We start from the raw sequence: 16006 nt of genomic DNA, 5'->3' as shown, positions 1-16006 counted from the left end.
CAGTCTGTATTTAAATATACATTCCTCGAGGGCTACACGTACACATACACACACAGATACGCGTAAAATAAATTGGATATAAGGTTGTTTTTTCTAAAACAGAAAAATGTTTTCGTTATACACGTGGTCCTTTATGAAATGCGCATTAGATAACGGAATCACACGGGTATAAAAAGGTATTGAAGCCACTGCGTTGTAGCTGTTTCCGAACGAAAAACAATAATTAAATCAGTGGATATATTTCCATACCTTTCGATTACTTCACAATCAAACTATAAATTAGCGATTTCTGGTTTTGCAGCCAGTCGCGCATCAATTTCGTACGAGAAGTGGTCGAACTGGCATTTGCATTTGACTTACTTGCGGATCAGATCATAAGATCATAAGCCCTTAGAATGTGAAGTAACACAATGTTAAGAAGGCCAAATTCTGGTTTTGGGAGCAGTTTCATGAAAAAACCAGTCCTCACTGAAAACCTGAAATAACATATTATCACAAATACGTAAACTAATGATTTGACTTAAACTCAGTCTTCTTGTAATGGGTTAAGAACTTTTCTATATTTATTTACAGTTTTTTGCTTTCAAGTGACTGATATAAACTGCTTCTACGCCTGATACGTAAGTCAATCTCTATAAACGCAATTAATCACGATATAATCGACAACACGAAAATTCTATAATCCAAACATTGTCTACATAATTCTTCATATAAACCCACCCCAACCCTCTTATGTCCTATTCGCGTGAAAGAAAACGTATTAAAATTAAATAATCGCCGCCTTATATTCAATGCGACAATTGGCCTGATAACTACTTTATTACCTACAATTGCTGTAGACCAAAGGTGAATTATTATATAACGATTTTCATTCATGGCGAGAATGAGCTAATATTTGAAACCCACCGTGGAGATCTTAATCTTTGCACTAAACGAGACATTTATTCTATTTGTATGTAATCGTTCTGCGGATCTATCCTTTGAAATCGATCGCGGATAGATCCCTAAATGAGAGGCCATTAGTATCTTATCAGATGTAAGTGTTTAGTGTTGATTCGCGTGATGTATCGGCGAATACGTGATATTTTCAATAGTTTCTGTTTGCTAGCTTTAAGTATTTATTACACTTTGAACGACTATGAGTCCATATTTCCTTAAACGTTCGCGATTAAATGAAATAATGCCGGGTGTGTTCGGCCAGCCAAAACACACCCAGTCCAATGTGTCCAATCAGTTGCCAATATCCAGTTGTGTCGATACCTAAACTAATTCTGGAATTGGTCTAATAATCTCAAAAAGAAACATGTCAAAAGGTTGCATTTAGATTCGCGGCAGTTAATGAAATGATAGCTAGTTTTCTATATAATCTGTCTTGGCCTTTTCCGAGGCCATTTTTTCCTTGGCCTTTTTCCTTGGGAATTTTTCCCGACATAAGCTAGCCTTTACAGTCAAGTGTGGATATTGCCCGAATTGTCCAAGATTCGAATCTAAATTTAACTTCTAGTTTCAAAGAGACATCTTTCTTTGAGATTCAAGCCACTGAGGCTTGCTATTATATACTTATGATTATTTCTCTGTTGAGCAAAATCGTCTTCAAGCGCCTATAACTATACGGTATTGTTCAGTTCATTTCAATCTACATTCACTTATTTTGCACAGAAAGTCCACAGCAAAAGAAAACATTTGACCGTATTTGTTCGGAGAGATGTTGATAAAGGATCCCGTTGAGTTGTGAATTCGGACCACCACGAATCTGCCCACTGTAGATATTTATATACGACGAGATGTTACACCTAAAAACACCTGTTACTAGCCACTCGGGGAGCTCTGTAAATACTGGCATATTTTGGTCACGGTGTGAAGTATTGTCATGGCATTCTTTACTTCATGAATCGCGCTATATACGAGGCGCTGGCCACGATAATAACCTTCTATGCACTACCCTCTCTGAGAGCGAGAATGAACGATTTGAAAATCGAAATTCGGATCGATATTATTTTGTATAAGAAAGAAGGAAACACAGCAGCATTAGAGTAATACGTGATTGCAGTAAAAGAGACAGATTCTACAGCTGGTGTTGATTGCGACATTAAAACAAGGCTGTAACTATTATCCGCGACACGAATTATGATTAATACTGAATAAGATTTATACGACAACTCAACGTGATCGCCATATGTCACCAAAATAAGGAGATTATCCTCGGATTTTTGCCGGAATGATTCCCATTGAGAATTGAGAAATCAGGCTCGGATCTTTCAAGCAAAGGGTCTAGAAACGTTTAGAAACCCACTTCAGTTGCTAGCCGCCATTTTGTTGGGTATACTTTTGTCCTTCATTGTTGGGTCATTTTTATTTTTTATTATAAACTATTTTGAGGCGTGTCCACCAGTTATTTGATGGATTTTGACATCTTTAACTAACTATATGAATCTAGTTATCAGTTACGTAAAATTCATTACTCAAATCTGAAAGCTATATAAAAAATATGTGGGCAGTTTTAAAACATATTTTTACGGCGTCAAAAAAAAGATGTAAAAATTTCTTTCGGAAAAATTTCTTACACCACACGTACGTGCTACTCCGTGACTCTTTATTTATAGATTTAGGTCAGAAGTGTCGCAGCCGTCACCGCAAATTTCGTAGGTCGTGAAGAAAACGCCGGCTAAATCCATCTATCATCGCTCCTGACGACAACTCCGGCAACATTCGAACAATAGGAACTATAAACAGATGCTATACCCGATAAATCCCCGTGATTGAAATAAAACGCAGGATAAAAAACGCTTAGTTTTTTTTATGATGTGCTTTCGACGTTTTTATTTATTTCGTTAAGCTTTCGAAATGGATTTCGTTGTCCTTTTGTGAAACGGCGGTTTTGTAAAAGGCAACGTTTCGTGCGCGTATCTCTCTATGCCCTAGAAACCAATTGGAATGTGGGTATCATTCGTTATCGGGAAATCATCAGAAGATTCATATCAGTAAAAAAGAAAACCATTGGAACATAAAAAAATTTGCAGATGACCCCGACGTGATTCGAACACGCAGCCTTCTGATCTGGAGTCAGACGCGCTACCATTGCGCCACGGAGTCAACTTAATATGGCGGGAAATATTTGTTGTACTAGTAATAATGTCTATTCACGTCACGCGAATGGCGATAACGCATTGCGAGTGCCACAAAAGGAGATTATGTAAATGAATTCTTGTCAGCGATTGATGGGAGTTGGTATAGTCTACGGTATAGTCAAAACCCGCTATTATTATTAATTCCAGCTGTGACATAATCAAGAGTACTGTCCCCTGTTTTAATTTTCTAATATAATGAATGTTTTTATGTACGACGAATCCCCCACGCTTACAAAAGATCTTAAACAAAATAGAAAAGAATCAAAAACCTTATCATACGTATCATGTAGAATCGATTATGCCTATGACAGAGTGTTTATCAACAACAGCGTTTTAAATACCGCGTCTGTTGGCCTTATCGAAATCTTGCTAAACTGAAAAAGCTTTAGGCATCTGCTTATAGGATCGCGGATGAAAATGATACCCTTGACTATAACCTTATCCTACGATAGTGAAAATGTAAAGTAGGCGAATCGAGTGGTTCTGAGTGAACAATAGCGCGTGGCATACTGCATCGGGTTTAACTCCAATGTTATCGCGCTCTATTCTAACTGTCCGCGTGGCCTAATGGATAAGGCGTCTGACTTCGAATCAGAAGATTGCAGGTTCGAGTCCTGTCGCGGACGAATTGTTTTCCTATTTTATTCTAAATATCTAACATGACTGTCCCCATCATGGGTTATGTTTACGTTATACCGCTGCGTTATTTCAATAGTTTATATGAATTACGTCAAATTATTGGATTAACGAATTAGGCAGTTGTCTTGGTGATGTAATAAGCCGGTAGGCACGGATGACAATTTTAGCTGAAAGATGAATGGATTTCGGTCTAACTGTATGTAAATTGGTATTAGGACCGGCTCAAGGCAGGGAACGTGTCGGGATTGAGTCAGGGAGCCGGTCTCAGAGGATTTCTGGCACATCTGGTGTCAGTGTCAAACATCTGCGAGACGATGGACAAAATCTTGAAAACGTGTCGCACACGATGATAATAGAAGTTCGATAATCGCGCTGATGCGATTAAAAGAATATTGGTCATATGCTTGACTTAGCTAATCTACTGAAAAAAATTAGACGAAAGAATACTTAGAATTGAAATCTTTTCTAAAATGGGGGGTGGGGGGACTAACAGTTACTGAAATTTGTTTTTTTCTAATTCATTTTAAACGCAGCAGTTTCTGTGAAAATCTTTTTAATTAGAACTCATTGCATCACCGGTGTATCTAAAACCTTGGAGTAATCGTTTGACAAATGATTACTCCAATGACCTTCTCAGAACCTCCAGAAAAGTTCATTCAATACTATAATATTGTGGTTGGAATGACGTAACTAAAGCTCGCTCCTGTGTCGTCTATCCCTGAATTTAATGTTTATCTACAGCTAATATTTATGCGCAATAGTTAGAACCAATATTCGAAATTCGATTCAGCGCCGCGCTGCCATGTTTACTGGCCTAATTGTGGCTTCCCTTCGATATATGTGCTATTGACCATCTCCCAACTGCCATACACATCGGTTCCCAGTAGTCGTTGTTCCCAACACAGAGATTTAGCAACCTTGATATGCTGAAAAGTCCAACGTACCAATTAGCTAAATTCATTATACTCGGTTTAGATAATCCCTTAAATCATCCATGTATTACGAAGTTCAATGATTAGTAGACAACGAACGTTAACGTATTCTGTATCAAATCTGCAAATGTTCAATATTAAATGTTCTTCAATTCTTCAAAGACAATGTTGAACTTCAAGATGAAAATATCAAAAAGAAGTCCAATGATTTGGAGACGTATGTGTATAGTGTTAATAACTTAATGTTTTAAAAGTTTTATTTTCCGTAAATATTTGTAAATACTTGTACCACGGAAATGGTGGCAGTGTAAATAAGTTCGTAATTCGTAATTCGGACGCTTCAGTTTTTTAATCACTCCCCATATCCCCACTATAGTTACACTTAACTTTTTAATACATACACACTTTTATTCAGGCTATAGATTAATTAGCGTCTGTTTAGTAATTTGATATATCTCATGACTCGTATTTCATTTTTGATACATTTTCATAAATTATTTTTGAGAAGATTGTGCTCTACGTCATCAATGTTTCGGGGCTAGACTGGTTGCCGATCAATTCAATTCAATCATCGATATATCTAAATCTAAAATAACTTCATTGATCTTTAATATTATTATTTACATTGTGTTATTTATTGATTTATTGTCGACAACATTAAGTGCTAGGCCTATATGTGTTATTTTTAAGGCGTCAATAAACTTTCGAGTTAGTTTTCTTGTTATCTTTTTACTTCGTTACACTTCTCCGGCCCTCTCCAGCAGAAAGCCATCATTTTAATTGTAAAATAATGTTTTCCATCAGATCAGTTTGCATGACAGCGATGAGTATATAAACACATATACACTATACTATACTACATATAATCAACATTTTAATCGAATGTCTGATGAGTCCTAATTCGGTGAAGCCATCCCGTGGAAATCCTGTCATGTGTTATTTGCTCGAGTAATTAGCTTTCCCGAGACAAACTTCCGTTTTTTGTTAGCATTGTCTATATCTATCAATTATGGATCGCAGTCTCGTATTTTAGCGTTTGTTTGATCTATTAATAACCGTCGTTAATTCGACCAGTGCCGAAAATGAGCATCTTACACACAGGATTACACGGTAGCCGATCAGCAGTTGGTGCCCGGGAACAGCCGTTTAGAAGTACGTGTTATGAACTAAAAGTCTACGATTGCGCGTCATAATTTGGCAAACAGATGGACGTTGACACGTCAAATATTGTCCGAAAATGGAATCGGTCATCTCAAGTATCGGACAGCTGCGGCCGATTCTTTCTGCGTCCATCGCCCAACCGACCTATGGCATTCCCGTGTTTGTATATGTATATACGTAATAATATTCAGCTCATTAACTATGAAAATGTCGCATATGGTTTAGTAGCGTCTCAAACCTGACTTCGATATTCGAAAACACCTGCGTATAGAAGTACAAAGAAACGGCTTAAACGCACACCCCGTTTTCATAATACGTATACAAAATAAGTTATCTTTGTTCCTCCCAACCGATTTATGTATCGGGTAACATATTATATTTCAAATCCCTGTGTAAACAAACTAAACGTTTATCCTCCCGAACCAGCCGACAGTTTCCCAAGGCTACGCGCACCGACTGGCGACAAAAGGTCTAAAATTACCTGGCGGTGTAAGGAAGGGGTGGGCTTGTTGTTTTCGGAAATCTGTCGATTCAATTCTTATCCATTTCATAAGAAAGCTTGGTTTGAAAAAAATTTACGAACGAAAACAAAATAAGATTTAGAAGCCTTTCTTTTTACGGTCAACCAAAAGCCGAACGGCCGCTACAGCAAGCACCCATGAAAGAAGAGAGAGAGATAAAGAAGAGAATAGTAGAAAAGACAAAGAAAAAGAAAAGTTAAGAATAAGTGCTGAGATTGATTCAGGAACAAAAATAACAGGGTTATCGCAGAGAAGGGAGTTTGAGTAGCTGAATGTGCGAATGTATTTCATTTTGCTTCTTGGAGAGTATTTCCTATAGTTGAAAAGAAATTGCGTGGAAGTTGTAGATTGTGCCAGATTTTCAAAAGTCGAAGGCTCGTAGTATTCAGCATTCTGCATATTAATCATCATAACTTATTATATATCAAACGGTGTTTGACTTAAAATTTTTTTTCAGAAACGTCAGAAAATTGTTCTTTTATTTTAGGCGTTATGATTGGCAATCTATCTGAAATTCTAATAAACGTTCTCCCTTATTGGCATGTGACGCATTTGTTTGTCAAACTGCACGGAAGAAACAAAGCGCTACTATAATTGTGACTATACGCAGAGGGAGCGCATTAATATTTCAACACACCTACAGTTTATGCGTATGTGCGTATACTCATTATACCAACAACGACAGGAAATTGTCACGATATTGACTCTTAATTGGGGACATGAGTCTCAAACGACGAATATCGCTTGTTGACTCGCACCGAGTTTTCTTAGTTTTACCGCTAATATAGTTCCACAAGTCGGTAAACATTCGCCTATCATGACTTCCGGTTCGGCCGTCTGCGCCCAGTTTCTCCCGAATCGTGACTCCGACGACTTCTACCGAAATCAACTCTGACTCAATGCAACTACCATTTATGACGACCCCAAGCATGAGTTATAAGGTTATAACCAACAGATGCCGTGGCGTTGGTCTGACCAGAATAATGGTTACATTCAATCCTGGTTAGTGCCTGGCCCAGGTCGGGAGCCTTCTACCTGTCGGTTGAAATAATTGGAAATCGTCGCTTGAAGTTTCTAATGAGAGTTAATTCTACGTCCATTAAATCATGCATACATTTTCCGGTTGCGTGAGGTGGCTCATGTCTTCACGGGGGTAACTATTTCTACCTCTGAAGCAGGCAATGCTTGCATAATATAATGTCCACGGGTCATCTGTGGACTTTCACTTGTCGCGTTTTTTATTCTACGAGGCTCATACCCGATCCATCTAATTGTTCATCCATGTTTATTTTCCTATGGTCCCTCTTTCAATACGGCTTGACGACCATTGTGCTGCGATTCCTTTCACCTCATCGATGGTTCTACAATCTGTGATCTATGACGACTCGAAAAACATACACGATATTCTTGGAATGTTGAATCTTGATCGTGCGTTCGTGGCTATTTACTTTGCGTTGTGTACTTTCGCCCTTTAACTGTGTACAACATGTGCTCGTCTGTCCCTTTGATTTACGCGACGTGATTGAAAACTTGTTGTTTGACATGAAAAACATGTTTACATGAACTGCGGGCCCGGTTTAAGACCGTTGACGACATTTTTGTGTGTCTCGTTCCGACTTATTAAACAATGTGTGTGAAAGTTTCTCTCGCATATTTTCCACGGAATTTCCAAATTAAAATCGCCTGCGATAATTTGTATTTTATTTGCCATTAGCACATACTTCATATATATCATTTCTACCGTGTGAGGTGAATCCCGACTGGAAATTGGCCCGTCAAAAATGCAGAAATTCATACGTGACTTTCTACACCCGTAAGGACAGATCGGGGCTGAATTTGAACGCGCAAAATATCACATATGTTCATCGGTCTCGGGCTGAAATTTGATTTCCCCTCGGAGTTATAGGTCTGTGACCGGTGAACGCGTGCGCGGCCACTCTCGTGGTCTTCCAGTAAAATTAACTGCAGCAAACAGGGTAAATAATTCAGCGCGAAGTGCGAACATGCGATAAGGTGGTGAAATTCATCACCATTAAACAAGTCAATATGTTCACCATGATTTCTACGATGGGCCGAACGAATATCACTACTATCTCGATCCATGGACGTATAAACTAGATTATACGTCCATGCTCGATCTAACATTACCTAGGTTGTAAATTTAGATTTGACTCGGAATCACGTCGCTACATTCAGATGCTTGGCTCTGAATCTGCGTGGGCCCTGGCTAGCAATTCATAAGATTAGTAAGTTCAGAAACATGTTCCACATGTAGGTTAAGATTTGATTTCAATGCTAAGATTGGAAAAGAACTCACTTAGACTCAAATACACGTAAATGATTCGTACATGATTGAGTAACTGATTCCATAGTCAAACTGTAGAACATGGGCTGGTGAAAAATTGAAATAAAACTGGTTAGCAATTGAAAAAATGAAAACATTCAGAAGCTGGATTTTAATTCCGTAATACAATACATAATTGAAATAATCTTACACAAAAGTCAAATTAATTCATGGTAGTAGTAGTAGTTTATTCTTTATCAAAGTGTGTACTACACTTGTATGACAGATAATCACAATTTCAAATCTTAACAAAATAATTTAATACAAAATTACATGTTGAAAAAACAGAAATATCAAGTTGATGGGGTAGCTTTATTTACTCGGTTTCGTCCCTCGAAGCGTAAGCCCAGAGTCAATTTGTAATCACAAACTTTGGCATTGAATAACGGAAATGTTTGAAGATTTTGTGGTTTGTGAATGAGATGTGATTTGATACGGCTGTGGTTTTTCCATCGGGTCCGGTGAGCTCGTAGAGAAGATCTATTTTCATATGTAAACAGCAGTGTGTCCGGGTTGCTACTGTGGTTAGAAACGTGTAAGTGACCAAAGTTCATTATCGAGATTGAAACCAAAACCACAACAACGACAGAATTACCAGAATCAACATAAAATAACATGTTAGGAAAATTGCTTAACACCTTTCTAAGAAATCATCGCCAAAACATTGAAGACATAACTTCCCGTAGTCATAAATTTATCAATAAAGTAGATCTACGTCAATAATATAACACCGTGAACAATATTGAGTCAAAAATCGTAGATTTGATCAAAATTTTCACGATTTTATAAGCAATTTTGATAACACTTGTACAAGAGTGTCTGTCCGATTAAATGCAAAACTACTAATAGGATACCGACATAAAATAACGACTTAACGTGTCCTTTCTGTTTACGTTTTTGACTGTAAAGTTATATCGTCCCATTTAAATTCTCGTTATACGGATTTTCAGATAGATGATTTTTGAAGTATGCGTCTATTGTCGTCTAATAGCTTGAACATTGTAGGCGAACAATTCATCGTAAATTCACCGTAAACACTATACGCAGACTAAATCGAATACCGGGTTCGCCACCGAGGTGTGGGAATGCCCATATTGTGTTGTTCAGAAAAACATTTCGTTCTATCGTAATATATTCGCAGCTTCCTCATTAGTAACGTTGAATTGAAATTGTATTTAGACGGGTGAATGATTTTTGAGCGCAAGTCTATACGCAAGGGACAGGTCAAACTGGACGGATCTACCACTGGGCATTTCGTATGGTAGATATAGTAGTTAAGAAGGGCCGGACTTGTTATAAATGGGTTTCTTCAAAATATAAATCTTTTTGTGCGGAGCATATTTATTCCATTTGATGGTTTTATTACTTGTTCCTTGCTTGAATATACGCAGTGTTTTCGACGCTTGGGATATTGGGATAAAATGAATAAAGTTCCTCAGCCATTACCAGGTGGTTTTATGAAATCTCAAAACTATGAAATGCGAATTGTCACCATCGATTTTACCATCAGTAATGGAAATTTAGTTTCTAGATAGTCCTACAGGCTTAGTTTCTTTGCGGATGTTTTGACGCCGTAAAAACCACCATCCATAATGTTTACAAACATCTACCATGAGTTATTAAGGCTTCGTTAATACTGGCGTTTCAAAACAACTATTATTATTATGGCATTCATTTTGTAATTAAACATGTTTCATGACTCCTATTTTCAAATTGATACATTTGCGTGCCTTTTTGATAATTGATATCTGAGAGCATTTTGTGTACTACGTCATCAATGTAACGGGTCTATAGACTGGTTACCGGTCAATTCAATTATCTATAGATTCAAAAAACTTCATTGATGCTTGATATTATGTGATTTACATCTTTTAATTTTTTGTCGACAATATTAAGCAACACCTGACGATGATCACTAGGGATAGTTCGAAAAGTCTTTTGATATATTTTTTGATTCAATAAATTATCGGTTTTTGATACTACTAATCTGTAAATAGTGGGTTTTTATTATATCTTTCTCTCTTCACGTTTGATTGTGGCTATTCTACCAATATCAAACAATACATATGTATTATGTTTCAAGTTAGCTTTCTTGTATAAATGAGGGGTTTGTTTCTTGAATTAGTTCATACAGTGTAATAGATTTCATATATATGAACAAGCCGAATCTATCTCACCGACTCATATTCGATTTCCAATTTCACAGATTGAGAAGGTTTTTATCAGGACTAACACAGTTCGCTCTGATGAGTAAAGATAAAACTCATTCGAACACGGAATCAATTCGGGGAATGAAATATTAATTGATTTGCTATATATTGCGAATATGATATTCTAGGAGGCCCGGTGACATATATAGATAAGAGTTAAATATTGGCTCAAATATCGCACTGATTTTATCAGTATCCGAACAGACTCGATTACCACTCGAACATTCATTACACCCGTGTGTATTCAAAAGATGTATATATAATCGCGATGTATCAAATCGGGTAGCCAAGAAAATTTAAACCCAAACAAGTCGCTTGACAATTCTGGTTCGAAGGAAAATAAATTATGTAAATTCAACCGAAGATTCGATTATATTATCTGATTCACGAGTTCACAAAATCGAACTCCTGTCTCGTTCCCGGCAGGGACACACCGGATAAGCGTCAAGTCGAATTGATCAACTGTAACTATTTCAAGAAAGAAAATAGTTGTATATATGAATAGAAATTTATCTCCAAATTCTAGATGTGTTTTGTTTCCATGAAAAGCAACCAACACGACCACCCCAAGCCCCCCTCCCCATTTGAGTTAAAGCATGGATCGTTTGAGTTTGACTGGGATCCGCTTCAACTGGGAATCATGAGTATGATCACTTTAGGCATGGACTCTATTAATCGTTTTAGAACCCACGCTTTGGGCTACCGAAACTGAGTTGTTCAAAATACCAGAAGACAAATTAATATCGTTGGAAGAAAATGGAAAAAATGAAGTAATATTGATGATAGCATGGATTCAAAAACGACAAAAACTCATCGTTTTAGAGTAAATGATGACAAAGCGCGAAACGTTGAAATGTCGTCCCATTGAACTCCTATCCGGTTTCATAATAGATTCATATCATATGTATGTAATCGTTCTTCAAACATATTATACACAACATGGAAATGATTATGTCATTTTCACATAGATATTCATCGGTCTTTGATGACGGATAAGCTATTTGGTTAAATACTTATTACTCCGCGTAAAACTGATTAGACAGAAATTCTGTAAACAGATTTCGGAGACGTCTTGTCTACGGTATCAACCGTCAAGAGTTGTCAACGAGGTTAGAAGTGACCAATTCGAGGACCGGCCTAATACTTCCGAACCGGCTTATACGTCTCCTCCATGAGCAATATACCTACTCCACGATATTAATACTTGTGTAAGTCGGAGTGTACAAATACGAGATATCATTTATGAGAAGAGTTGTTCAAACAATAGCGGAAAGCGAGTCGTATCTTGTCGCTAATTAACAAATAAACTCAAATCTGGTCGCCATCCGTATTAGCAGAATGCAAAATAAGATATTTTATATACCGCCTTTGCGGTCTAATGGTTTTTCGACATTCAGACACGAAAATCGCAAAACCGTGCGAAATAAGTGTTTTATTTACGTCAATGCATTTTGTCTGGTCAAACTTGCATAATGTTTTATCGACCAGAAAATTTGCAAAGAAGACTCTTGACCTTCTCTGCTTCAAGTGACCAAATAAGACCCATAGTATATGTATAGACAATAAATGTTTCTCAAGAGTCACTGTGATTTTCCATGACAACGTTGTACCGGCGCGGGGTTCTCGTTGTACAGAAAATAATGAAAAGTAACTGTGATTAAGAATCGAGAGCCATATAACACGCAACTACGTACAAGGGACAATCAGACCCTCTGTAGGATGCCACTTGAATGTTTCGCTCGGCGGAACCGAGTGGACTTGCAGACCATATGTTCCAACGCACCTACGGTGCAGCCCACTTCGTGTTGACAGATATATTGTCCTTATTGTGAAAAGCGAAGTTAATTCCGAGTTAAAGATGACTGTCGCACGGAAATAATGTGTACACAGCTAATGCACGTTACACATCAAATTTTCCATTTGCTGTTTGCCGTGTATTTAGAAATGAACTGAATTTCATATCTTACGTAATATTCTATTCGGGCTTAAATTTGTTTTCTGAAATAAGGGCAAATAGTGGTGACACCGAATACCAATAATACTAATAGAGGTCCATTTTGAGGAATAGCCAAATCCAGCCACAGTTAATAGGATCTCTACTTCGTGGGGGTCTATGTTGTAATAACGTTGGAGTTAGAATCTCCAAAATCGCAAATTGTCTCCAATTTTGGACCGGAATGATGCAAGAAAGAGAAGCGTTGGTCATTTCGGAAGTTAAAAGGAAGCCCGGTAACCACCGCTCATCCCTATATCCCAAATCCCATTGTCCACGAGACCGAAGACAAAAGTTGTTGACGGCCCGCAATTATTATCTGATCGATACCTTAGTTACATCAAGTGGGACTCGGTTTAACGCGTACAGTATTTACAATGAAGATTAAAAGTTGGTAATTCTAAAACGGAACGCCGTTCTGCGGCGATACAATGAGATGCCTAACCGATAGACAATACCTAACAATATGGAGAATACGCGAGATAAATGTTTGCCACGAGGATTTGAGGAAACAAATTTAGTTTAGCCGCGGGATAAGGAAATAACCACCGACAATAGAATATACACGTCTCCGATCGTAGCTAGTATTATATCAATGTCAATACGCAAATTGGGCCTTCTGGGCAAATATGGGCGCATTGAGAAAACGATGACCGGTAACCATGGTCAATCGTGAGCTCGAGGGTCAATAATTAATATAAGCCCTATGGGCAGTTCGTTAAAAGTATAGCTTGGTTATTTATTAAAGTTTCCCCATCCCCTTCTAATTATGTCTTTCGTCTGTAAATTCCTGGACCTCCAGGAGCGGTTCTCGTCTATGAGATGAAATATTAATGTATTTTCAAATCGTAATTTCTATTAATAAAGAAATGCAAACGTGGTCTTTACATTTATTCAAACATCCATTTTGGTAGAAAGAACACCATGAAAAAAAATAAAACCATGTCAGATTCCAATCGATCATCTCGCTATATCTAAACTTCAAAATTGATTGACCCAGGGAATTGTGATGACTCATCACACTTCCCTGATTGACCTATCAAATAACTTTGAGGGGCAATCCCCTATTTTAAGATTTTGAAAAACATGCAGACTATATATACTTGATTCGCAGTCAATTTCAATTGTTGAGCATTTCGAATTTGTTTGCAAATGGCTTCCAAAAGGACTTATTTTTCAATGTTGATCGCAATTCGAAAAAGATTTAGAACCAAAAGTGGGCATACCTCATCCAGGCAAATCCCATCAAGTGATCCTATAATAGACGTGGATCTAATGACCCTGGCAACGCAGCCACTCCTGGAAAGAAGATACGTAGTTTATTAGGGGATTGCGTAATGCGAATGGTGTAAAGTGTTTGGCAATAAACACTCGAGTTATTTTGAGGATGGACGGCGAGAATCGCTACAAACAATGTCACAAAAACTCGACAGCTATTAGAAACGAAGTGTGAATGCGAGCGCGTACGATCTCGGATCTCTTGTTAGTAATTATACCGATCTGAGTCGAGAACCGTTGAAAAGACTCGAACAATTCGACTGCGAATTGCTCTTCAAAATGATGCGCGTAAATATCGATATTTCGAATTGTCGTTATCAATGCTAAATTGGTTAGTTCTCGCGGGGATAGCTTTGAAAAGTGGAATCAAAGCGAATTGGCTTGTTCACGCGACCCACCCGACCCTTGATGTCTTCAAGACGAAAAAAGCATTCGGCTTTAGACTTCTTCTGCCTATGCTAATCAAGCGAATTCAGGGGGGATCAAATGAGGGTGCAGGGATTAACGCACCCCTTTAAAAGTGTATGGTGGCCCTGAAATTTCATGGGAAAGTGAAAAATATTAAACAGACATATCCCAAAATGTTTGAATTCATAAGCTTGTCCTCTGTTGTTCCAAAAATGGGTTAATGTTTTGCGGTGAGCTTTCTTTCGGGGTACCATTTTAATCATATGATGTGCTCTTTATTTTGGGGGTGTACCCCTCCCGTAATAAGACCTTAGATCCACCCATGGATTTTATCTCATAAATCAAAAACATCGAAACTATTTGAAGCCCTTTGAATATCAGGCGACAATACTTAAAACCGTGGGTAGAGATTAACATCGCGGGCACGTTGATACATCCGGTGTTGCTAATTACCGAACGGTAATGTGCCACCCTCGGTGCGCCTTTAAAAACAGGTGTGAAAAAGTCTCGGATATGTGTGACATAATCGCGGGGTTTTATAGTAATCCCAGAAAACGTACCCAGCGGGCCTATCTATTGTTAATACCGTTCTCGTCAATTCCTAACACCGGGTACATGTCCGTATACGTCATCCTTTTAATTTAAATACGGTGAGCATGTCACACTATTGCGCGCTAATCCCGCGGCTTAATTAACCGGATTAATTGTTTAACCACTCATTAGTTAATTACTCCTATTGCTTTAGCGATTGAGCAATGCTTTATTCCTTATACGGATGAAAGCTCCCGGCTCCTGGTTTGAATAGGAATCTTAAAGGCTACCGGTCCGTTCTTGTCCGCGGGAATACCGGCTGGTACACCACAACCAACCCGCTGCCGACAAAAGCTCATTCAATCTTCAATCAGTTATGAAAATATTTTCGTAGCATATTGAATTTATGACGGTTATTAAATAATTACTAAATTAAGTGTGTGAACACAACTGCCTATAGCGTATATCCAGTCATAGTCCTTTGAAAGGCAGAAACAAAAATGGACATTTTTAACTTTTAGAAAATGTCGCCCTTCAAAATTTTTTAAACGAATGATGTTTGAGTTAGGACGGCGTGTAAATATTTTTAAAACTGAATGTTCAGTGAGTTTTTGAATCATAACAAAATGGAAGGAATAGAAAACCATATGAAAAACGTGTTGATTTTTTGGGTTATTTATGAGTCAGTCGTCAAAAGCATTGGACATTTGACAAGTAAACCACATACGTGATAAGCAGGTATAATGTTTCCATGACCATTGAAAATCTAAATGATGAAGGCCAATTTTGCCAGTAAAATACAGTTCAAAGAACTTGCGGAATGCGGTTGACCTGGTATTTGAAAGCCCTACTCGCTATTAA

At 37.8% G+C, this 16006-nt stretch overlaps 2 non-coding genes across 2 annotated transcripts; one reads left to right on the top strand and one right to left on the bottom strand.

The window, feature by feature from the left end:
* Window positions 1-3021: 3021 nt before the first annotated feature.
* Trnaw-cca (transfer RNA tryptophan (anticodon CCA)) lies at window positions 3022-3093 on the bottom strand. Its single transcript has one exon. It is a non-coding gene; the product is annotated as a tRNA-Trp (tRNA).
* A 588-nt stretch (window positions 3094-3681) lies between these two features.
* Window positions 3682-3754, top strand: Trnar-ucg (transfer RNA arginine (anticodon UCG)). Its single transcript has one exon. It is a non-coding gene; the product is annotated as a tRNA-Arg (tRNA).
* The last annotated feature ends 12252 nt before the right edge of the window (window positions 3755-16006 follow it).

The sequence above is a fragment of the Tubulanus polymorphus genome, chromosome 7 (genome assembly GCF_964204645.1).
Source record: "Tubulanus polymorphus chromosome 7, tnTubPoly1.2, whole genome shotgun sequence".
NCBI classification, from domain to species: domain Eukaryota; kingdom Metazoa; phylum Nemertea; class Palaeonemertea; order Tubulaniformes; family Tubulanidae; genus Tubulanus; species Tubulanus polymorphus.
This window is presented reverse-complemented; position numbering and strand designations above follow the sequence as displayed.